This window comes from Macrobrachium rosenbergii, chromosome 41, assembly GCF_040412425.1.
Source record: "Macrobrachium rosenbergii isolate ZJJX-2024 chromosome 41, ASM4041242v1, whole genome shotgun sequence".
NCBI classification, from domain to species: Eukaryota; Metazoa; Arthropoda; class Malacostraca; order Decapoda; family Palaemonidae; genus Macrobrachium; species Macrobrachium rosenbergii.
This window is the reverse complement of record NC_089781.1, coordinates 60,646,637-60,673,209: the sequence shown is the minus strand read 5'-3', so window position 1 is coordinate 60,673,209 and position 26,573 is coordinate 60,646,637. Positions and strand designations below refer to the sequence as shown.

The following is a 26,573-nucleotide window of genomic DNA, read 5'->3' as shown; positions in this document are numbered from 1 at the left end:
GGGTAGTGTTCCCAGCCAGTGTAACTTCTAATAGATGTGCGACAGCCTCTCATCTCCTATAGCTGCCCCCACATTGTCCAGGAATTTCTTGGCTCTTATGGCAGGTGGCATGCTGAGGGATGACTTCAGCTGGTCCTTCAGCCCTTCATAGGTGACGGGTCAGGAGTTCTGCGAGCCATTCTGTTGCCTGCTCGAAGATGTCGTTTGGTAGAAATTCAAGGACAGTGTCTGCTTTATGTGCTGAGGAGGTGATTTTTTTTTACCAGAAGATTATTTCCACCCAAAAGGACCAAGCTTCTGGGTTGTGGGGCATGAGGGGTGGCAGGTGTATGGCGGTGGTGGCGACAGTGTCATAGGAAAGGTTGTCATCGCTGTGGCTGGTTGTGCTGGTCATCTTTATGGTCACTGATGTGTGGAGGCATGTGTGAGTAGGGGACAGCGTTCAAAACTTACTGATTTATTCAAACAACAAACAGAAAGGTCAATAGGTCATGTGAGCGGAAATGTAGTGCCTGACATGAGGCGAACAAAACAAAGGTCAGAGTACAATCAACTGTGTTTGCTGGAGGATGGAAAGATGTACATAAATCAATATACAAGACAAGAATGAAGTTATGATACATATAGCTGGAAAGCTGGCATGGTAATGCTTGTAATAAGAATGATACATTTAACACAACATTAAAACGAATAATATATGTACAAAGGATGCATGACATCTGCTATGTTTCTTGGATGCATGTGCTTGGTGCTTATGTCAGGAGATGCTCTTTGTGAGATCAGCCAGCCAGGTAAGATGAACGGTGTGTAGGTCCATGTGGGACCTTACAGTATGATGGCATCCTCATCCATATTGTCGGTGGAGTTACATATATGATAAGAATGACAGAATTTTGATTTGCGTATTCTGCTACTCTTACGTAGATTTTATCAGATAAAACCTTTTCCCATGAGATATGTCACCCACCAACGATCAGTAATGTCTGCTCTCTAGAACTTTCCATTCTTAATAATAAAAGTAACAACAGCCACCGTACATAGTAGAAGGCAACGAAAAGTTGTTCCAATCCTTACGTGTCGTTTCAGAGGTCAGATTCTCGAAGCTACTTTACATACACAGAAAGCTGTCTTTATAATGTCGAGTATAAAAAAATATATATTTTTACAGAGAAGACTTAAAAACAGCACACTTTTTTCTTACGTTCCTTTAACCTCCTAGCAACTGCTGTGATGCTTCACTCATCAATTTCTTTTTAAATGAGGGGTCATACAACACTTTAATCTATAATTTGTCTTCTTGCCTTAATGGTTACTGTGCGCAATTTTCAGTGCTGGTCCTGATTTTGATATCTGGTTGTAATTCTTAAAACTCACGAAAATAAGTACATATCAAGATAATTTCTTCAAGGGCAGCTGTCGGTGGAGTAAGTTAGAAACTACCAGCAATGGGACAATGAAAATAAAAAGACTAATTTACGTAGTAACCATTAAGGCAAAAAGATAAAATATAGATTAAAGTGTTGAATGATCCCTCATTTAAAAGGAAATTGACACGTGAAGCATCACTGCAGTTACTAGTAGTTTAAAGGAACGAAGGAGAAAAGTGTGCTGTTTTTAAGTCTTCTCTATAAAGAAACACCACTATCTTTTTTTTAAAGTTCACATTATAAAGACAGTTTCCTGTGTGTAAAGTAGCCTCGGTGGCTCTTGTTACTTATATGATTAAGAACGGAAAGTTCTGAAGAACGGATCTTACTGATCGTTGGTGGGTGACATATCTCAGAGAAAAAGGTTTTATCTGGTAAAATCTATGTAAGAGTAGTAAAATACGCAAATCAAAATTCAACCATTCTTAATCATATATGTAACTCAATTGACAATATGAGTTAGGGTGCCATTATGAGTTTTATTGAAGAATGACGATGCGTTTGAAAGGTCAGATACTAAAAGGTGCTCATTTAACCATTCCATTAAATAAAATTCTGTGGATGAGAATTCTCCAACTATTTCCTACTTGTAACAAAAATCTATTTCATATTCAAGACAATGCTTAATAACCAATAAGACTTTTTAAAGATCCACGTTCTCGACATATATGTTGAGGAAATGGGGGAGAAGACTATCAACGATTCAGACATAATCAGATATCGGAAAACCTTAGCTTACAATTTCTTCTACAAGATAGAATTCAGAAGATTTTATCCTAATGGCGAAAAACTTCATTGGACATGGAGAATTCCATGAGAATCAGTATTTTAAACGCTTTCACAGGTTTGGCTACTTGTAACCAGTTAATTCGTTTTAGTCTCAAGTTTTCGTTCAAGATTGAAACAAACCATTCTCGTCCTTTGTTCAGGTAATGGAATTAATTTGATTTTCAATATAAAGGAAAAAAGGAACTGTCGTTATCTTTAAATCTGTATTTCGAACTTGCAGATCTTTCAAGAGAGATTATAATGATAACAAAAGCAACAAGTTCAGCCTTGACTTTTGTGATCGTGATTAAAATAGTTTTACAGTATAAACTATCGACCTGAAATCATTACATATCCCAAAGAGGAAAAAAAACTACACCAGAGATCCCTAAGGCTGAATCGTCTTCATCCGACGTACCTTCTTCAAACTTATAATGAACCATTTTTTTCATTGCGATGTGAAATGATCATGGAATAACTGGCCTTTAATATATATATATATATATATATATATATATATATATATATATATATATATATATATATATATATATATATATATATATATATATATATATATATATATATATATATATATATATATATATATATATATATATATATATATATATATATATATATATATATATATATATATATATATATATATATATACATATATATATACATATATATATAATTATATATATATACATATATATATATATATATATATATATATATATATATATATATATATATATATATATATATATATATATATATATATATATATATATATATATATATATATTATTATATATATTCATATATATATATGTATATATATTATATATATATATATATATATATATATATATATATATATATATATATATATATATATATATATATATATATATATATATATATATATATATATACTGTGTATATATATATATAGTTATATATATATATATATATATATATATATATATATATATATATATTTATATATATACTTTATATATATATATATATTATATATATATGTATATATATATATATATAATATATATATATATATATATATATATTTATATATATATATATATATATATATAAAGATAAAATCTATGAAAGAAACGGAAACACTGGAGTGCTGTGAGGCCTTTCGACACTTACGTCGTTTATTTAGCAGACTGAAGAAATATAAAAGTAAGTTTACAAAGAAAGCTCGTATAAATGACAGATGGGGATTATAAAGGAAACCTATGTACCTGGAACCTAACACAATAGAAGAATTAGTAGAACTGCCAAAACAGGGTTAAATATTTAAGAGGTTTTACAAAGGATTAGGATCAACCATTCAGAAGCAAGGACAAGACAATTAAAAGATTATACAGGGTCGTGACTGACCACCCAAAAAATATTAGTACAACAAAATAAATCCCTTTTTTTTTAAACAATAATAATTTTTGCAAGATGAACATTTTTACCAAAAAAAAATATATTAAACATACGAATACATAGAAAATATATGTCAAGTAACTAATTTGTAATTAAGTCAGTGATGTTACCTTTTAGGTCATTCTTGAACATTTTTCTAATACAGGGGTCCAAATAATACATGCCAGGGCTAAGGTTAAAATTACAGCTGGAAGTAAGATGGATGATAGCAGACTCCAATAGATTTCTTGAAGAGAAATCTTTTGATCTGGCAATCACTGAACTTTCAGTCCAATTTATCCTGTGAGAGTTTTCACTCAAATGAATGAATATATTTAAAGAACACATATATGCATTTCATAGCTTCAATGCTTTAAGATGTTATCGTGGAAGGTTTGGAGTCAGAGCAAACTAGGGCGAGAGACTTGATGTAAAATCTTTGTATTCAGCAAATAGTTTGATTCCTCAGCTTGCTGCGAAGCTCAGCAATGTTGGCGATCAGGTGATCTCTGAAACGTTATGTATATTCGTGAGTACGTGTGTTACTTTGATCTAGATTATGCCAAAATCTGCCTAAAAGTGAGTTTGATCGTTCATTAATGTGATAGAACTGCAGTTGTCCAGTCATAGCTTTGGAGTGGTTCCAGGCTTTGAAAATCGGCAGATAAGGTAGAGTCTCAATCTCTGTTTTATGGGAGAAAATTGAACTTGTGATTTTTACCATGACTTTCTAATCATTATGAACTTTTGAACTGGTGTGGGAAATTTAATATGAATATTCATACCTCTTTTATATTATTATTTTGTCATGTTACGTTTGCCATATCTTGGCTATACATTTTACACTTTCCATTATTGTGTTTTGTATTTCATATGTTTTTGGGAGTTTTCTATCATGTTTAATTCTTTCGAAAGATGTCTGTGGACTTGTTGTGGAATAACATGTGTACTGTTGGTAGACTGTGGTTTTTTTTTTGGGCATGACTTTAGTTATTGATTTGGGAGTATGTGTGATTTTGGAGATTTTCAGGCTATTAGCCATAATGAGACTTCTTTAATCAGAAGTGTTTTGCAGTTTAGAGTTTAGTTATCTGACTCGATAATTCATTTATTATGCATTTTAATCTTTGCTTTGTTTTATTCATTTCTTGTTGGGTTATTTGAATAATAAACCTATTTTTGTAGAAACGATTGTGTTTCTTTAAATAGTCCATTTAATTACTTGTGAGAATGAGAGAGGTCGGGTGGATGAGCTTCGGAAAACGATGAGAGAGAGGGATTCGAGAGAGAGAGAGAGAGAGAGTCGATACGGTGAGAGAGAGAGGGAAAAATGCAGAAGTGTGATCATGGGTTGAACCTTTTCACGTCTTTTTCCTGAAGTAGATCGTTAGGATTACGCTCACGTACACTTTAAAACAAGTGTTGATCTGTTCCTGTAACAGATTTTAATGAATGTGGCAGCGTGTCTTTTGATTTTAAATGTCCCATGTCTTTAATGGTGGCGAAAGAGGGAGATTACTAATAGACTAATTGGTAACGTTGATACCCAAGGCGACTGGGCCGTGAGCGTGATGTGTGACCACTCAGTCTTAAGAGACCGAGTTTCATAGGGTGTCGTGATTACGTGTGAAATACGGGAACCTTTCCTTTTTTCCGTTTCTATTCGAGTACTGGGAGTGGGGAGTTGTGAAATAGACCTGGATGATCTCTAGAGCAATTTTGGGGTTAACAAAATACCCAAATAAGTGTGAATAGTGGCGATTGTGAGTTAATTACGCAAAGTGGTGATTCAACAAAAATTACGCTGGTGTTTCTCTGCTTCATCTTCGAGATGGTGACGTCACTGTTAGCAATTCACGAGTGATAAGAACTCCGTTTTCTGTTCAGATTGGTGAGTACCCCATTCTCGTAAGTTGCGCAGAACTCCGTTTCTGTTCTTCTTTTAGAGGGGTAACTTTTTGCCTTTCTCTAGTGTTCTTTTGGTTTCTTTTTTATGTTGTTACGCTCAGGGCGTATAATCACTTACAAAATTACTGGACGATGCAGCAAGCACATCCCAATCAGTTGTGGTGCATAAAGTGACGAGCGTTAGTGCGGGAATTACTAATTTTAAAGGGTTAGTTGACGGGAAGCCAACCCAAAATATAGAAACTTTCATTGAGTCAGTGAACAATTATCTGAATTCCAAGAAAATTACGAATGGCGCTGAAGCTTTAACAAAGGCTAAATCATTTCTGGATTTGGATAAAGGAGATATTGGGAAACGGGCACGCAGTTTCGGATTCAGAAGGTGTAAAACTTGGAATGAACTGCACAAATTTCTACGAGCTACTTATGGCGGAGTTCAACGTGAGTTTGCAGTTCGGAATTTGCGAGCATTTCTTAAATTAAAGAAGGGCAATGATTCACTAGTCACATACAGTGCGAATTTATTTGATGCAGTAGGTGAGTTAAAGAAATCTATAGCAGGCTCTCCATGGGTAACTGGAAATAATATCTCCTTAGATAATTTTGAAAGATTGTTACACTTTGCTTGCCTTTTAACGTCGGTCCCAGATGTAATTGTAGATAGTTTTGACAAGAGAATTGATCAGGATACAGACGAATCCTTTTTGTTTGCACAGATTAACAAAAATTTATCAAAATGCCCGACACTGGACAGTAGTTTTGTACAGGGAGGTGCAAAAATGTCAGCTGCGGTTTCCAAACCACAGAATAATGCTAGTCCCTCACATTCGGGAAATGATGCAACAGCGAAGACATGTGCACGAGTAGAATCGAAGAAAATTCCAGAGAGATCAGTCACAACGATACGTTGTTTTAATTGTGATAAACTAGGACATAGTAAATCAAATTGCAGAGTGAGATATTGTTCAGTTTGCAAATCTTCAGATCATGGATGGAGATTTTGCCCAGCCACAAAGTAGAGAATATTCAGGAAGTCACGGGGAGGTTTTTCTAGATATGACAGGAGAATTCCACATGATGCAAGTTCTAGATACACAAAGGAACAGCAGAATTTTCACAAGATAAGTTCGAAAACGGACACAGGATAATGACTAATCAGGTCTTAGAGTCATTAGAACCTAGGCCGATTGTACGTGGATTTTCTAATGGCAGTGAAATTTCTATTTTCATTGATTTTAGTAGCTCAGTTAACTTAGTAAATGCTGACCTTTTTCACTCGAAATTCCCAGAGTGCAAATTAGTCCCTTCTAGTGAGACAGTGTGTGATGTACAAGCGAGGAAACTGAATATTTTAGGTTCGTCATTTCTTACGCTTTGTATCGGCGGAAAGACAATAGTAGAATCATTTTTGGTCATAGAAGGATTAGCCTTAGGTGAAATGGTTTTGCTAGGATACCCTTCTTGTCTGCGACATAACATCAACATTCTTACGGGAATTCTGGGGATTACAATAGGTGAGTCAGGTTGTTTTGTTTCATATATACACAGGAAAAAACTTGTGAGAAAACCTAAGACACAGTCTGAGACATGTGTAACACATTCATTAGAGAGTGAAGATATTCCGCAAAGATCTTTCAAAGGATTTTTGTTGGAAGATATTGAATTGCAACCGCAAGTTCCTACATTGGTTAAAGTGTCGATGAAAGAGAAAAAGTTTCCTTCTCAAGTGTGCGTTGTTGAGGGAACCGAGAAATTCAAAGACGTTGTGAGTACGGTGTCAGTGAATGAAGTTTCAGTCACAGGCGTGACTTCAGTAGAATTAGTTAGCTATCAAGACTCAGTGAAAAAATATCACAAGGGTACTTATGTAATTGATTTTGAAGAGTTTAATGAAGAGCATAAATTAGTGAGTTTTTGTGGAGATGGGAATATGTTTCCTAACGAGGAGCAACAGTTCCGAAGTCAGGTTCTGCATGAACACTTGGCTAAAGTTGATTATCCTGAATATTCAGATAAAGTAGAGAAAGTGTTGAAAGAATATTTAGATATCATTGCTTTGAAGGAGATAAATTAGGAGTTACAGATGTTTTAGAACATTCAATCCGCCTAGAAAAGGGTACCAATCCCATATATATTCCAGCATATCGAATTCCTTTTAAGATCAGAGAAGTAGAAAAAGAAGTTCAGAGGTGGGAGTCGGAAGGCATTATCAGACCGTCCAATTCTCCGTTTAATTTTCCTTTGCTTGCAGTTCCTAAGAAAGACGGTAGTATCAGAGTTTGTGTAGATTTTCGTAAATTGAATGAAAAAACATGCCCAGATAGATATCCGGTAGCTTGTTTGCCTGATTTGTTTGTTGAGATCGGTGGCAAGAATATATATTCATCTATAGATCTTATGCAAGGGTTTTTACAAGTTCCCCTTAGCGAGAGTAGCCGTAAATAAACAGCATTTTCGGTACCAAAGGGACATTACGAGTTTAATAGGATGCCTTTTGGATTACAAGGGTCCCCAATAACATTTACTAGACTGGTTAACACAGTACTTCATGGCTTGTTAGGAAAGTCGGTGTTTGTGTACATGGATGACATTCTCATATGCACAGATACAATTGAAGAACATCTAAAGGTGTTAAAAGAAGTCCTTAAGCGATTACGGTTCGCTGGATTAAAGGTCAAATTGGCCAAATGTGAGTTTCCAAAGAGAAAAATTGTCTATTTAGGACATGTTATCTCTAAAGAGGGAGTCAGAGTGAATGATGAGAAAGTTAAAGCCATTGTGAATTTTCCAGTTCCCAAAACCAGGAAACAGATTCGTTCGTTCCTAGGTATGTCGGGTTTCTTTCGCCGTTTTGTGCGGAATTTTTTCTACAATAACGTCTCCATTGACAGATTTGTTACGAGAAGACGTTAAGTTTGTTTGGGGTGATAGTCAACAATTAGCTTTTGAGAAGCTTAAGAACGCTTTGGTGAACCCACCAGTTTTGAAGTTTCAGATTTTAGTCAACCATTCACCTTAGTGACTGACGCGAGTTAGGAAGGTATAGGTGCGTGTTTGATGCAGAAATTTGAGGGAAATTACACCCAATTGCTTTTATAGCAGAAAGTTCAAAACGCGTGGTAGTAACGAAAGGCTGATGTCAGTTGTGGACAAGGAGGCTTTCGCAGTCGTCTCTAGCCTTGTTCATTTTAAGATGTTGTTGTTGGGAAATAAAGTTGAGATTTTTACAGATCATCAACCGTTGTTAGAGCTTTTAATAAGCCAAATTTGTCGCCCAAGAGAGCACGTTGGTTCCTAACATTGAGAGATTTTGATGCAAACCTCAAATACATTGAAGGTAAGCATAATGTAGTTGCAGATGCATTGAGCAGATATTTTCCGGTCGAGGATGAGGAATACACACCGAATCCTGTGTGGGAGAAGAGAGTAAATATTTGGTGTCTAATGTCTCTGATATTAGTAGTTCTGAGATATCGCATGTAGAGGACATACACGTTTCTACAGTGCATACTTCGGGGAGAAATAGTGAGTCGGCAGTCTCGGGAGAGGTTGTTGTTCGTGATAGTGAGAGTAACGCCGTGTGTTATATTACGGGTGAAAATGTCACTTGGGACATAGGCTTGCTCGAACAAAAGCAAGATGAAGATAAATTGTTGTCAGATGCTAAGGCATTTCTTAGGGGAGTTTCACCGAAGAAAGGGTATAAGTTGCCTTTTTCTGGTTTAGAGTTGGAGAATAATTTATTGGTGAGGAAAGTTAAGTATAACTTGTGAAGTACTCGAAGCATGGGTGAGATTACACAAATCATCGTGCCAGAGAGTCTAGTACCACAAGTTCTAGACATTGTACATTGTAAATTTGGTTCGCCTCATTTGGGTGTGGACAAGACGTATGAAAACGTCAGGTCAAAGTTCTTTTGGAAAAATATGTTTTCCGCAGTAGAAGCCTTTGTGAAGAAGTGCGCTATTTGCAATGCGAATAAGCCAGCGACGACAGTGTCGTGTCGTTTGGGTTCATATCCCATACCACATAGGCCGTTTCAGAGAGTGCATATGGATATTCTGGGTAACTTCTCAGAGTCCGCTTATGGTTATAGACATTTATTAGTAGTTGTTGATGAGTTGACTCGCTTTGTCGAGATTTTCCCACTGAAGTACAAATCAGCTGAGGAAGTTGCTATAGCGTTCTTTAAGGGGATAATTTGTCGATATGGTGTTCTGAATGTCTGATCACAGACAATGGTAGGGGAGTTTATTAATAAGACTTTAGACGGTCTTGCTAATTTGTTGGGAATAAAGAAAGTATCTATAATCCCGTATAGACCTGAAGCAAATGGGTTATGTGAGAGGGCGAATCGGAAAGTAATCGAAGCTTTGCGCATGACGGTGGGTGGTTCCGATACACATTGGGACAGATCTTTGGATGAAGTGCGATATAGTATCAATACTATGATGAATGACACAATTAAGATATCTCCAGCAGAAGCTTTGTATGGGTACAAGTTGAAAGGACCTTTTGATTTGTTACCAGAGCGAGTTCAAGGTGATGTTACGGTCACTTCGTTGATAAATACAGCGAGAGAAAGATTTGCACGTATCAGTAAAGAACTTGAACTTAGTTCGCGTGCAATGGTAGAGAAAAGTAACGCGAAATCGAGGGGAGTAGCTTTTCGATGGGTGATAGAGTGTTTGTTAAAGTGAATGTTCGGAATGATCTGAATTATAAATTAAGTCCGAAGTTCCACGGACCTTTTGAGATTGTAGAGATCAAAGAGGGAATAGATTTGTAGTTAAAGATGTAAATACTGGTGTGACGAAATTGACCCATATTTCGAAGTTGAAGAAAGTTGGGTTGTAATGGAATGTTTGTATATAGGATGTAATGGAACGTTTGTATATAGTTAGAGGGATAAATGGGTTGATGTTTGCATATATATGATATTTATTTATTTTTTTTTTTGTCTCTTGTTCATTTTAGATGTTGAAGTTCTTAATCATTTGTTTTCGAATGATTTTAGGAATTGAGACATGGACTAATTTCATACGAGATTTGACCCGTGTGTTAGTGTGTTATTGTGTTATGATGTGTTTTTATCATCTGATGCAATATGTGTGTTGTTTAGGATTTTTTTTTTTTATGGGGGGGAGGTACTTAGTATATCGGACCGAACAAGTCTGATCTTTTTTCGGGTTGGGAGATCGTATTTGAGTATTTGGATTTTTTTTTTCAGTTTCTTTTTTTTTTTTTAAATGAAGGGAGCTGTATTGTGAGTAATTGTAGTTGTTAAGATCATGGGAGCGATTGCCATTACGTCAATTGCTATTTTGTTGAGAATTAGTCAGGTGTTGCAAAATATTTGCTAACCGGAGTAGAACTTTCATGTCTTTTACGAGATATGATACCTTTTAGTGTTTGGATAGGATTCTCGAGTATTTTTTTTCTGTTGGATAGAATTTTTTTTTTTGAGTGAGTTCCGTAGAGTTGTTGTGCTTAGTAGTGAGTTGACTGTGGATATTCCGGATACACACTTGGAATTAGTTCACATTGAGAGTGTTTGACTTTTGCATTAGTAGTCTTGTTTGGTTCAGTAACATGAAACCTTTTTGTTATTAGACCTTTTTCGAGTGCTTTTGGGAGACTCAGTAGTGACATGGGATGGATTAGAGACCATGTTCATTTTGGGAGATCAGTATCAAGGTTCGGGAGTTGGTTATAAGACAAGTTGTGCTTTAGTTAGAGAGAAGTATGTGTGTGACAGTAGTATTTTCCAGTTGCGAGTTGTATCTGTGGGTGGTTGTGAATTATCATTAGTTCATGGACAGACTCCGACAGAATGTGACTTTAGACAGTTCCTGCGAGATTACCACATTGAGTCCACCAGTAACCTTCCTGCCGTGTTTTGCAAGGAGTATGCAGTTACAATGATGTGCCAGAATAACAAGTCGACATCATTCGTTATTCGAGGGTCCAAGCTGTTCGACTCATCCTGCAGAATCCTGTCTACAGACTTTCTCGTACTCAGCCGTGCTGTATTCAACAGTTCCGAGAAGATAATTATGCGTCATCGCATAACGAGCATTTGGTAGTGGCGGTACCTACAACCAAGGTGCCAATGACTGTTCCACCGTTGGAAGACATTGACGATTCCCGTGATGTTCGAGTATCAGGAATATATTATGCCGACAATTTTAATTGTCTTAATAGCTATTTTACTGATAATTCTTTGTTGTAGGGGTAGTAAAGCTTATTCGTGTTTGTAAGATTACATGTAAAGGCTCTAAGAACACAACCCCAGTGACTTTGGAAGTGCGTCATGAGAGCAGTCCTTAAAGCTGCAGTGCAGTAGACATTGCTAATTGAGCATAGCCTTATCTGTTATGTTTTATACATATGCTTTTGTTTTAGTTTGCCGTTAAGGAGAGCGAGACGCTCTTATGGTGGTGGCTCTATTTCAGAGCTTTATTTAAAGGACACATATATGCATTTCATAGCTTCAATGCTTTAAGATGTGATCGTGGAAGGTTTGGAGTCAGATGGAACTAGGGCGAGACATGATGTAAAATCTTTGTATTCAGCAAATAGTTTGATTCCTCAGCTCTCTGCGTGAGAAGCTCAGCAATGTTGGCGATCAGGTGATCTCCGAAGTGTTATGTATATTCGTGAGTACGTGCGTTACTTTGATCTAGATTATGCCAAAATCTGCCCTAAAAGTGAGTTTGATCGTTCATTAACGTGATAGAACTGCAGTTGTCCAGTCATAGCTTTGGAGTGGTTCCAGGCTTTGAAAATCGGCAGATAAGGTAGAGTTTCAAATCTCTGTTTTTATGGGAGAAAATTGAACTTGTGATTTTTACCATGATTTTCTAATCATTATGAACTTTTGAACTGGTGTGGGAAATTTAATATGAATATTCATACCTCTTTTATATTATTATTTTGTCATGTTATGTTTGCCATATCTTGGCTATGCGTTTTACACTTTCCATTATTGTGTTTTGTATTTCATATGTTTTGGGAGTTTTCTATCATGTTTAATTCTTTCGACAGATGTCTGTGGATTTGTTTGAATAACATGTGGAATTGTGGTAGACTGTTTTTTTTTTGGACATGACTTTAGTTATTGATTTGGGAGTAGGTGTGATTTTGGGGATTTCCAGGCTATTAGCCATAATGAGACTTCTTTAATCAGAAGTGCTTTGCAGTTTAGAGTTTAGTTATCTGACTCGATAATTCATTTATTATGCATTTTAATCTTTGCTTTGTTTTATTCATTTCTTGTTGGGTTATTTGAATAATAAACCTATTTTTGTAGAAACGACTGTGTTTCTTTAAATAGTCCATTTAATTACTTGTGAGAATGAGAGAGGTCGGGTGGATGAGCTTCGGAAAACGATAAGAGAGAGGGATTCGAGAGAGAGAGAGAGATACACGGTGAGAGAGAGAGAGGGGAAAAGAATGCAAGTGTGATCATGGGTTGAACCTTTTCACGTCTTTTTCCTGAAGTAGATCGTTAGGATTATGCTACATACACTTCTAAAACAAGTGTTGATCTGTTCCCTGTAACAAATATAGCATTGGATGCTTGTCCAGTTTTGACTGAATACTATGTTGCTTAATACGTACATCTAAATCTTTCCTAGATTGGCCAATATAAAAAGAGGAGCAGTCCAAACATGGAATGTTATATATTATGTTGTTGTTTTCTTTAGGGCTATTTTTTATTAACATTCTTTTGAGTGTGTTATTATAAGAAAAAACGTGGTTGACATTAAAAGGTTTTAACAATGATTTTATGTTTTCAAAACCATTAAAATAAGGCAAGCTAAGAATGTTCTTAGGGGGTTTCTTTGTTCATGTTACATTCTTAGCTTGCCTTATTTTAATGGTTACTTTCCTACCAGCCACGTGGTTGGCAATGGCAGGGGATGGAGCAAGGGCCAGAGCGCTTGCTTTCGTGGCGCCAGCGACAATATTCAAAGGCAAGGCATCGTTGTGTCAGATTTTGCTGGTCTTGTGCCAGCACGGGCTCTTGCTCTGAGAGCAGCCCGTATAGCGGCAAAAGTTACTGCTTTCCATTCCAGATGGCGTTGTGGTCACTCTGCCCCACATGGGAATGGCGGGGCATACATGGTTCAAATTCAAAATGGAAGAACCCACGCGTTCCGCCCACGAGCTGACCTGCCTCGGGCGACAATTAGATTTCTGCAGTAATTCTCGCCTGGAATTAAGGAATTTCAATAGCATGGTGGACAAGAAGAGATTTAAAGGAGTTTCCCCCCAAAAGGCTGTGGGGAGAGACGTTAGGGGCGAGTTTCTCACAATGAATCATACTAAACTTGCCTTATTTAATTTCTTAGTCTTTTACTTTAAATCTTAGTGTAAAACTTGTGGTGTGACAAGGTAATATTCATAATAATAATAATAATACATATATATATATATATATATATATATATATATATATTTATATATATATATATATATATATATATATATATATATATATATATATATATATATATATATATATATATATATATATATATATATATATATATATATCCATATATATATATATATATATATATATATATATATATATATATATATATATATATGTATTATATATAATCACTTCAGCTACAAACGTCCTTTAATATCTGTTTCGCTTACCTCAGAAATAATATATTTTTCATATATGTTATAAAAGGGAATTTTTAGTTGATAATAAGTCCCGACTGCGTTAGTGCGTCCCTGTAGTCCTGATTCCTCGTCCGTCGCTGGTTCGACCCCACGGGACAGTGGACTTATTATCAACTAAAAAATTCCTTCGGTAACATATATGAAAATATATTATTTCGAAGGTAAACAAATTTGGATATTCAGACGTTTTGTAGCTTTCTGATTGTATGTGAATCATGGTGATGTGATAAATAGTCATATATATATATATATATATATATATATATATATATATATATATATATATATATATATATATATATATATATATATATATATATATATATATATATATATATATATATATATATATATATATATATATATATAATATATATATATATATATAATATATATATATATATATATATTTATATATATATATATACACATATTATATATATATATATATATATATATATATATATATATACATATATATATATATACATATATATATATATATATATATATATATATATATATATATATATATATATATATATATATATATATATATATATATATATATATATATATATATATATATATATATATATATATATATATATATATATATGTATATATATATATATATATATATATATATATATATAGAGGAATATATATATGTATGTATATATATGTATGTATATATATATATATATATATGTATGTATATATATATATATATATATATATATATATATACATATATATATATATATATATATATATTATATATATATATATAATATATATATATATATATATATATATATACATATATATATATATATTTATATATATATATATATATATATATATATATATATATATTTATATATATATAAATATATATATAAATATATATTATATATATATATATATATATATATATATATATATATATATATATATATATATATATTATTAAGAATATTCCCTCCTACACCACCTTTCCTGCAGTAATTTAAAGTAAGAGGACTAAGTAATTAAATAAGGTAGATTTAGTGTGATTCACTGTAGGAAATTCGCCCCCTAAAACCTCTCACCACTGCCTTTTTGGGGGGAAATCCCATTCTTGTTCAAAGTGCTGACAGAAATCTCTTAATTCCAGGTGCGGACCCGACCACAGCTAATTGTTGCCCGAGGCAGGACAGCTGGCAGGCTGACCATGTGCTTTCCGCCGTTTTGAAAATAGAACCATGCTGCCTGCGGTTTCCACATATGAAGAGTGATCCCAACGTCATCTAGGAAGAGAAAGCTGTAACTTCCGAAGCTATAAAGGGCCCTGGAGAGAGGAGCTATCTCTCAGAATTGTTGGCGGCACCACGGACTCAGAGCTCCGTCCCTTGCTCTGTTAACTGCCTGTTTTTCGACACGTGGCTGGCAGTATCCAAAGTAACTTGTGTTGTGAATTAATTCGCTTGCCCTCCCCCTTGCTGGCCTTCATAAGAAGAGAAGTTCGGCTCCTAAAGAAAGGCAAAGTACCAGGATTTAAGGTTTTTCGTCAGCCACGTTCCCTGTTCTCCAACTATGTTCCTTTCCTTTCAAAGTGTGATATAATTACAGTGAGATTTGTATTGCTTTATATTTTGTGCTGTTTAACAATCACATTAACAGACAGAAGAACCTGGAACATAACCACTTGGTTGGCAGAAGGAATCTCTCCACAGAATTCAAACTCCCGATTGCTTCAATGACTACAGTTGCAAAGCATTTACAAGAAGAGTAACGTAATCGTTTGATGTTCAAGTCATTGGAATCGAGTTCAGTCTAGGCATCTTCTATGCAGTTCCTCGATTCCTTCATTACAATGCTAGTCGGTTAAATAACCGTGAGTGTTTCGATTGCAGATAGGAATAACCAACTAAGGACCTGTGTGTCACTTTGTGTATGCAGCGACCTCGCTACTTCGTTATCAACAACCTTTGAAGAGGGAAACCCACTGTATTCCCTCCAGGAAATTCTCCGTCATTTGATCTCACCTCATTACCCCAGAATTACGCTATCATTCTTTTGATGTGTTTTCTTTGTAAATATAATGAATTAAGTAAAACCCTAGAATTTATCTACTCACCACCCCCAATTATCTTGAAGTAGCCTTTCAGGCATATTTTGATGTTTGTAATTTTACCTGTACCCAAGGCCAGAGTCAAGATTTTTGGGGTAATTAAGGTAAGCTGCGTATCATCTTAGTATACCCCATTTATCTAACAAGACCCCAGCTTTAAAATTTATATATATATATATATATATATATATATATATATATATATATATATATATATATATATATATATATATATATATATATATATATATATATATATATATTATATATATATATATATATATATATATATATATATATATATATATATATATATATAAATATATATACTGTATATATATGAAATTGCATATCTATTCTCTAATTGTATATTACCGTTACAACACTTTATTTTGCCTGCTTGTTCACAAGAGACCCTACATTCCCTGAGCGTCCAATTACCTGAACCCGTCTTTGTAATTTGAGGTCTATTCTTATAACCCTTAGCCACGTCTTCCTTTTTTTTCCTGGAAACAAAAGATACTCAGTGTCTTGCCGAAGCGAGGGACGCCCTTAAGACGTTAATCTCTGAAGGTAGGCCATCTCCTCCCATGCTATATCCAGTAGGTGTTGAAACATTGTGGTGGCGAGTTGTGATTTGGGGAACCGTAATAATTTCATAAAGAATATCGTTCCTCCAGTGACAATAGTTTGCTTTATGACCAAGTGATATTCATTTAAACTATGGAGGAATTTCATTGTGGCCGTTGTCGAGCAGCAACATCAACATTACAAAAGAAAGCACCAGCAATAGTCTCACACGGCTGATAGGTTCCTGTGGAGGTGAATAAGTAAAAATCTGACTTCTCATACCAGGAGTAACACCAGAGGAACGCCCTCTAACCAATGTCCTAAATAATTATGCATAAGCACCATAAGTTGTCTGTCTCTAACCATATCGCACTTTAAAGCTTTTCATATATTTTTACCTCGATTTCTCATTGATAAATTGCATATATTCTTTATTTCCATAGAGACACTTCATTCTTATCCCAGTTTTTATTAAGTTATTTTTATCTGTAATCCACTGAAGACTGCATGTTACCATTGTTATCGGAAAAAATTACAGATTAATTAAATGATAAAAGAATAATTTTGTGAAAATATTAAAATCAACAGTAAGTTACGGGTAAGATTACAATGAGGCAAAACCCAGAGGCTGTTTCATATTTTGTTCTATTGATGCTGTGATGCCCTAAAAAAACATCAAAGTACTGCATATGTCAAATAGTACAGCACTCAGGTTGATTAAAATAAAAAAAAGGAAAACCCGTAAAGGTCTTTTATTCTTATGTGAACCAGACTGTCTTCGGATTTTGACATCCGACTTCATGGTTTGGGCATTTTCACCATATCATGAGCGTCCAGTGTAGACTTCAGATGCGGTGTCATGTTATGGAAGTTTCCTGCCACCACCATTTAGATGAAATGAATAGGAATATATATATATATATATATATATATATATATATATATATATATATATATATATATATATATATATATATATATATATATATATATATATAAGTTGGCGCATAGTATTTTCCCCAGTTAGATACAGCGGGTACCTGACGTGTTCATTTGTGCCTTCCGATCATGGCCAAGATGCATGGAAACAACTTGACAGGTTGATAGAAGCTTTGTGATATCTGTGGATTCAGAAGGCAGAGTCCATCGAACACTGAACCAGACAGTGACGTCGCGCTTCAAGGGAGGGGTTATTAAGTGAATGTGTGCATACTTGCGCGCTCTAATGTGTATATTATAGAGGAACCATACAATGGGTATTCACTTCGATCTGCAGCTGGTGTGATCGCTCTTTGAGCTTTGTTAGTGAATAAGAACAGCCACTGTGAGGAACGGTTTCCATGACCATAGAATATGAGTAAGATAACTCATTAACACATATCTTTTTCACATATTATGTGAAATACTCATTTTACCTTGCAGTGAAACCCCTCTGTTCTCCATTGTGCATTTTTCCATTTTGTTCTTCATTATGTATTTTTTCGTTTTAAATGTTTATTTCTTTATACAGCATTTCAGGTTTTAATACAAGATGTGTTTCTTATAACAGGAATTCTGGTTGAGTCCTGTTAGGACGAATATATTGGAAGTGGTGTTCTTTTAAAATACTATATGACATTTATTTTGGTCTAGAATAATTATGACCTTTTTTTTATTTTGTTTGGTGACCAGGGTATTAATCACTAGTATTGGTTAGTTTAGAATCACTAATTCGATTGATTGTGAGTCTGAGTTTCCTCTAGTTATGACTTCCATTTTTATGGGGTGTGAGATACTCCACTTCATGCCTGTAGCTTTTGCCGAGATATTTTCGTTAAATTTGCAAATAAAGTCTAGTTTTCTATCTCGGCATTTTATTACAGTAGGCCTTTGTTTGAGGATGGATACGGTGAGAGGAGTCGACGAGAGAGAAAGAATGTGCTGACCCAATGCTGGTCATTGCTACCAAAGAATCGTAGGGATGTTCGATGATATGACACTATTCTTAAAGCAGATGTAGAAAGAGATTATGTCCCTATCCGACCTTTTTTAGGGCATAATATATATATATATATATATATATATATATATATATATATATATATATATATATATATATATATATATATATATATATATATATATATATATATAATATATATATATATATATATATATATATATATATATTCAAAATCTTAACTCTTTCAAGCTGGTGATTACATTTCCTAAGCCCACCAAAGAGTTGGAAAAGCAATATATCAGCCTTTCATGGAATTTATTATTATTTGAAAACAGAAAGAGTTCCGCACGCTTCTGGACTATCTTCCTTCCTTCGTCAGCAGATAATGAAAACAAAAGCAAAAGAGGGGAGATTTATACAAAATCAATGAGTCAAAAGCTTGGGGCAACCAATCAGCAAGCGGGAATAAGGATTAGTGGGAATGGTAATATTAGTAGAAATGTTGAGGGTCGGGTAGGAACGGAGAATCGCATCTAAGATGGAATAATGAAACTTATTCCGTTACTTTTGAAATGAAATGTAGGTTTTCAAGCCAAACACTGGCACTTTCGTCCTTTCAGCACTTGAGACAATGAAGAGGAAGTTAGAGTGGTTGGAAAGGTGTAAATTGATCCAGAAGATAAAAGAAATGAAGTACAAGCTTTTAAAGTTGCACTAAAGACTAACAGTAGGCAGAAGCCAAAGGGACGCTGTAAACACCCTTTAGTAATGCCTACTGTGCATCACGTGAGGTGCACTGACGGCACTACCCCCTCTACGTGACTTATTTCATAGTGCCCGTGGAGACGCTACCGAACCGGGGAGGGAGGCAGGACCACTTCAGCGTCTGAGTGATTTCTGAAGGCATCCGATGGTCTCCTGTGCATTCCATTGTAGGGAATATAAGCAATTCTTCGCACTCTAGGTTACTTAAATGTTTTTCCTCTTGTATATATAATGCCTCGAGGATGGAGGGGCTCCGGGGTTAGTTTCATAATCAAGTACTTCTGTCCCTTCTAGTCGTAGCTTATTTGACAGACGAAGGACATGCTCATCCCTGTCGTGCCACTTATGGCACCATCCTGAAGGTGGTACATCAGTCCTCTTGACAGACGAGTCAGAGTCAACCCAATATATGATGCTTTGTTTGGCCCACATTCCTCACAGCTACAATAATGAAGAAGTAATCCACTATATTGCACCACTTGCTATGAGCTTCCAGCCACAGATTAGGATTCACATAATGAGACATACAGTAATGCAAACATCACAATACTTCAAATGAATTTGAGCGGATGGATTAATTTGAACAATTAGGAAACACGCGAGTAAATGCACTTAACAAAATGCATAAGAAAATGTGAGATATTCTATACTGAACATTTTCTGAAATGAGCACTGGAGTACAAAGTATATTTATGACACTCACCACTGAGGAATTTGGGCAAACACTGGGAAACAACGAAGTATTTCTCATACTATTTTCCTCATTATTTTTGGTAAGGTGTTTTCTGAAAGCCGTCTTTTCGTTTTATAATTGGGAATATACGTAGCAGTGTTCAATAATGTCTATTTTTCCCTCCCATCTACATACTAAAAGAGAGTTAGATCAATGAATCATTCATTCATTGCCACTCTTTTCTCTAACGTTCCGCTTTCTTGCAAACCTTTTACAGAGATCCTGCAGCTTTCCATGCTCTACCTATTGTGTGACTCATCTTCCCTCTCCTGCCATTATACGGTACATATAACCTCAAATGCCCTTACGACTGAACTATTTGACGGGTTACGTCGTTGCTTTAGCATTGCACATGATATGAAGAGTTAAAATGTATATTATAATACTGTTTCCTGGAAATGATTTTTGTCAAAGATGGGTTTTAAATAGATTTATTTCCTTTTTCTCGGCAAAATCTCAAGGGACATCAGTTTCCCTAGTTCTTTATTTTCTTGGATAAAAATGAGGCATATGTTCTTAGCTTCTTCTGATAAAACATCGTTATGTTACGCAAACAGTGCAAGTCGTTGAAAAACATTTATTATATACAAAGATGAATATGTCTAAAATTATAGTATAACAGCAAAATAGGAGGAACCTAACTTTCCATTGTTAAATTAAAAATATCTAATTTCCAGTTATTAGATAGTTTTCGAGTCAAGTTCGTCAGTCGTATTTCTTTTACTTTTTTGTGTGTGTGTGTGTGAGGTTGAGGAATTTCTGAGTCTTTAGTTTTTTTTGTCCGCCCTTAGATCACAAGCATACCAAATTGCAGCCCTCTAGCCTCAGTAGTTTTTATGTTATTTAAGATTAAAGTTAGCCATGATCGTGCGTCTGGCACCGCTATTGGCGTCAACAACACATGCCACCACCGGGCTGAGAGTTTCATACAGCATTATACACTGTACAGAGAACTCGACCGCGCCAAAGAAACATCGGCGCATTTTTTATTTATTAGGTTTCTATATCAAACTTACGAAAACCGATATTTTTGTCTTCGGTAGCAAAACTGCTGGCAACAACGAACAGATACGATATTCACAACAGGCGCCATAGTGTGAAAAACCTCACCTACTTTCATTACTTATGCAAGCAGTGGGGGGTAACGTCAGAAAGTTTTTGTTAGCTTTTCTCCACATGGTAGAACCACAATGATTATTTACATTGAAGAAAACTGCTCTAAAAAAAACTCCTTGCCCGTAATTATTTTGGATTTTACAGTTTCATATCTGTTCTCTTTTTTGTTTTTAACATATACAAATCGATATAAAGCCTATAAACAGGCACACACACACACACACACACACACACACACACACACACACACACACACACACATATATATATATATATATATATATATATATATATATATATATATATATATATATATATATATATATATATATATATATATATATATACATATACATAAATATCGGGGTGTTTCGAAATTAGAGGGCAGCCCCCCTTACAGAATAAATACAAAGTTATGAAGTTTTCTGCTATAGCCTATCTCCAAGTACATTATTTTAAGTTTCTATTAAGCTATTTTTCATTTTACATTTCTTGTATTTTCAGACTGAGTGACGGAGTTAGATACAGCCATGGCCAACGACTCGGAGGAAATCAGACGGATTGACCAAATCCGGGCTATAACCTTCAGAGAGTCCAGGGATGCTGGTGCATGCTTCATTTCACATTCCTGGATAGCTAAATACATTAAAAGAGATGAATCCTTTGTTAAAAGAAACTGGAACAAAAATCCATATGACTGTCATCATGAAAAGAGTGAGAATCTTGGAAAGCCTGAAGTCCTTTCTCAGGAGTCAAAAGACATCATAGCTGAGGCAGTGGGCAGACCAAGAAAGTCTTTACATAAATTGGCGCTTGAACTAGAAACAAAAAGGGGAAAGAAGAGAAGTTATAGTGCAATATATCATGAGTTGAAAAAATCTGGTATCAAGCCATTCATGTTATCAGCAAGCCCAACATCACTCAGCAACAGGGAGATGACTGTGCATGGTGTTGCGGTTCACTTTTTACAGATTGGGATGAAGCTGACTTTCTCCATGTTGCTGCATCAGATGAATTCTTCATTTACACAGTCAGGAAGCCAAATCATAAAAAAGACATCATTTGGGCTGCAAAGTTGGATGATAACAGCGATGACGTGCGCTATTGCCAAGCTGTGAAATTCCCTGAATGTTTGGGAATTTTTCCTCTGTTTCACAGCCAAACAGTTAATGTGAATCATCAAAGAAAAAAGACAGTCATGGAATGGTGAATACTTCAGAGAAACTGTGCTTACTGGTGGAGTATTTCCTTCCCTCAAAGATCCTGAAAATGTGTTATCTGTTGAAGAAGTCACATTTTTGCATGATAAGGCACCATGTTTCAAGGCTCTTCAGACACAGGAGCTGCTTCGAAACAGTGGTATCGATTTCTTCTCATCAAGTGAATTTCCAGGTAGCTCCCCTGACCTTAATGTGTGTGAAAACATTGGTAGTATCTGGAAGAATTGTGTTGAAGCGCACACAGTGAACCATGATGGTATACCAAGCCTTGACGACCTGCGAAGAGAGGTGGCCGAAGTGCTCAGGGAAATGGAGTTTGAGTCTCAGCTTTTTTGTGATTTGCTGAAATCATACCCCTCAAGAATGCAGGCTGTGGCACAGGCAGATGGAGGCCACACAAAATATTAAATACTCAGAGAGAAACTTGAATAAATACCTGTTCTGAATTACTTTTGCTTTTGTCCATATCAATTTTAATTTATGCGATCTTTTTATAATATATATATATATATTATATTATATATATATATATAATAATATTTACTTATGAGAACAAGTTCATTATCATATCTTCGCTATATTGTTGCTACTTGTTACTTGCTTCGCTTGCTAACAATAACGTTGGTGCATATATACCGATACGGTGTGGGCGGGCTATAACAGCAGCAGTGGAGGAGCAACCACCATAAGAGGCGGGGCTTGTAGCAGAGATGGCGAATATTTTCTAACCGCCATTTTCCAAGATCTTAATAAATCATAAAAAAACAGTTTTTTTAACAAATATTATTTATTGGGACTCACTTTAACAGAAAATATGTAAATACATAAAATAATATTCTTAAAATTTCTATAATTACTCTTCAATAAATAATTTTTTATATAATAAAAATCTAGAAAAACCGTATAGTAACTACATTTTCTTCATAGAAAAGTAACTATTATTATTTTTTTTATTTTTCTTATTTTATTATATATTATATATAAAGTATAAATAATAAGAATAAGAAAGCTATATTCTAAATCTCAAAACTGCGTAGATATATTTTTGAAATATTTGTTAAAAATAATAAAATTTTATTTGATTAAAATTTTTTATTTTTATTTTGTACGCCAATGTTTATACTTTTTTAGGTAAAATAATCAATGATTCTAAATTTTCCATCACCATTTAAAAAAATGAACAAATGTTTTTTTGATTCTTCCTTCCTTGCGTGATGATTATTTTTGTTTTACATATCCCACCAGTAAGGAAGGAATATAAAATGAATATGTTTTGACTTTAATAAAGTATAAACATTACGTACAATTTACGCGTAAAATAAATCCATCAAATAAAAATCTACTATTTTTAAAAAATATCTCAAAAAATATCTACGTTAGTTTTTGAGATTTTTGAAATAACTTTTCTGATATAAACGACATTTAAAGAAGATAGGAATAAAAACAGAATAGAATGAATACCATCATTGAAAAGCTAAATGAATTTACTCTTAATCTCAAAAGAGAAACACGTACGTTATGTTGAAAAAAAATGAAAAATATTACCCCAAAAAAATCTAACTTTGTAGAAAATTTTTTTATTTATTTATTATTTATAATTATTTCTTTATTCTTTTTATTTTTATTATATTATATATATTCTTATTCTTATTATTATATGTTATATATATAAAAATATATATAAAAGTATAAATAATAAGAATAAGAAGAGAAAAAAATTCTAAAAATCTCAAAAAAACTAACGTAGATATATTTTGAAATATTTGTTAAAAAATAATAAAATTTTATTTGATTAAAATTTTTATACTTATTTTACGCCAATGTTTATACTTTTAGGTAAAACTAATCACTCGATTCTAAATTTTCCATCACCATTTTAAAAAAAATGAACAAATGTATTTTTGATTCCTTCCTTACGTTGATGATTATTTTTGTTTTACATATCCACCAATAAGGGAAGGAATATAAAATGAATATGTTTTGACTTTAATAAAGTATAAACATTACCATTACAATTACGCGTAAAATAAATCCATCAAATAAAAATCTACTATTTTTTAAAAAATATCTCAAAAAAATATCACGTTAGTTTTGAGATTTTTGAAATAACTCTTTCTGATATAAACGACATTTAAAGAAGATAGGAATAAAAACAGAATAGAATGAATACCATCATTGAAAAAGCTAAATGAATTTACTCTTAATCTCAAAGAGAAACAATGCGTTATGTTGAAAAAAAATGAAAAATATTACCCCCAAAAAATCTAACCGTGAAATTTTTTTTTTTTATTTATTATTTATAATTTTTTTTCTTTATTCTTTTTTTTTTATTTTTATTATATTATATATATTCTTATTCTTATTATTATATTTATTTATATATAAAAATATATATAAAATTATATAAATAATAAGAATAGAAAAAAAAATAAATTCTAAAAATCTAAAAAATTATCAGTGATATATTTTTGAAATATTTAAATTAAAAATAATAAAATTTTATTTGATTAAAATTTAATGTGATATATTTTTGAAATTTTGTTAAAAATAATAAAATTTTATTTGATTTTTTAATTATTTTATACTTTTTAATGGTAAAACTAATCACTCGATTCTAAATTTTCCATCACCATTTTAAAAAAATGAACAAATGTATTTTTGATTCCTTCCCTTACGTTGATGATTATTTTTGTTTTACATATCCACCAGTAAGGAAGGAATATAAAATAGATATGTTTTGACTTAAATAAAGTATATTAGAATAGAATAAATCCATCCATACGTTAGTTTTTGATTTTTGAAAATATAAATGACATTTTAGGAATAAAAAACAGAATAGAATAATCTCAAAAAGCTAAACAATTTACTCTTAATCTGCGTTATGTTGAAAAAAATGAAAAATATTACCTAAAAAAAATGAAAAATTTTTTTATTTATTTATTATTTATAATTATTTCTTTATTCTTTTTACTTTTATTATATTATCTATATTCTTATTCTTATTATTATATTTATTTTTATATATAAAATATATATAAAGTATAAATAATAAGAATAAAAAAAATTCTAAAAATCTAACTTAGATATATTTTTAAATATTTGTTTCTTTTATTTTTAAAATTTTTATATATTTTTACGCCCAATGTTTATACTTTTAGGTAAAACTAATATCGATTCTAAAATTTTCCATCACCATTTTAAAAAAATGAACAAATGTATTTTTGATTCCTTCCCTTACGTTATGATTATAAATCCCACCAGTATATAAAGTATAAATAATAAGAAAGAATAAATCATTAGAAATGAATTTACAATTCACGACATTATGTTGAAAAAAAAATAAATATTACCCCTTTAAAAAATCAAATAAAAATCTATTCTTTTTATTTTTTATAAAAATATCTTATTCTTATTAGTTTTATATATATAAATATATATGGAATAAAATTCAATACAGAAATAAATACAAATAAAAACATATTTAAAAATATCGTTAGTTTTTTAGTTTTTAATTTTTTATATTATGTATATATATCAGATACAATAGATTAATATATATATATAATATATATATAAAAAGTGGATGATGATGAACTGAAATTATATTTCTTAGTCTATGAAAATGGCCAAAAAATAAGGACTTAAAAGAATCAGGAAAATTTGATGGACTAATATTTTTTTATAATAAAGTTATCAAATTTATTTAATTTTATTTTTTACTATTTGAGTAATAAAAAATATCCTTAACACAAACTCATTCATCCATTCTTATTTTTAAAACTTGGTGACATTATTAAATAAATTTTTGTTTTAAAAATAAATATATATATATATATATATTTACTTATATAAAGGA

General features: G+C 32.9%; 1 pseudogene; it reads left to right on the top strand.

Annotated features, from left to right (window-relative positions):
- The first annotated feature begins 712 nt into the window (after positions 1 to 712).
- LOC136827191 (DNA polymerase delta catalytic subunit-like) overlaps positions 713 to 26,573 on the top strand; it is a 33,096-nt pseudogene continuing 7,235 nt past the window's right edge.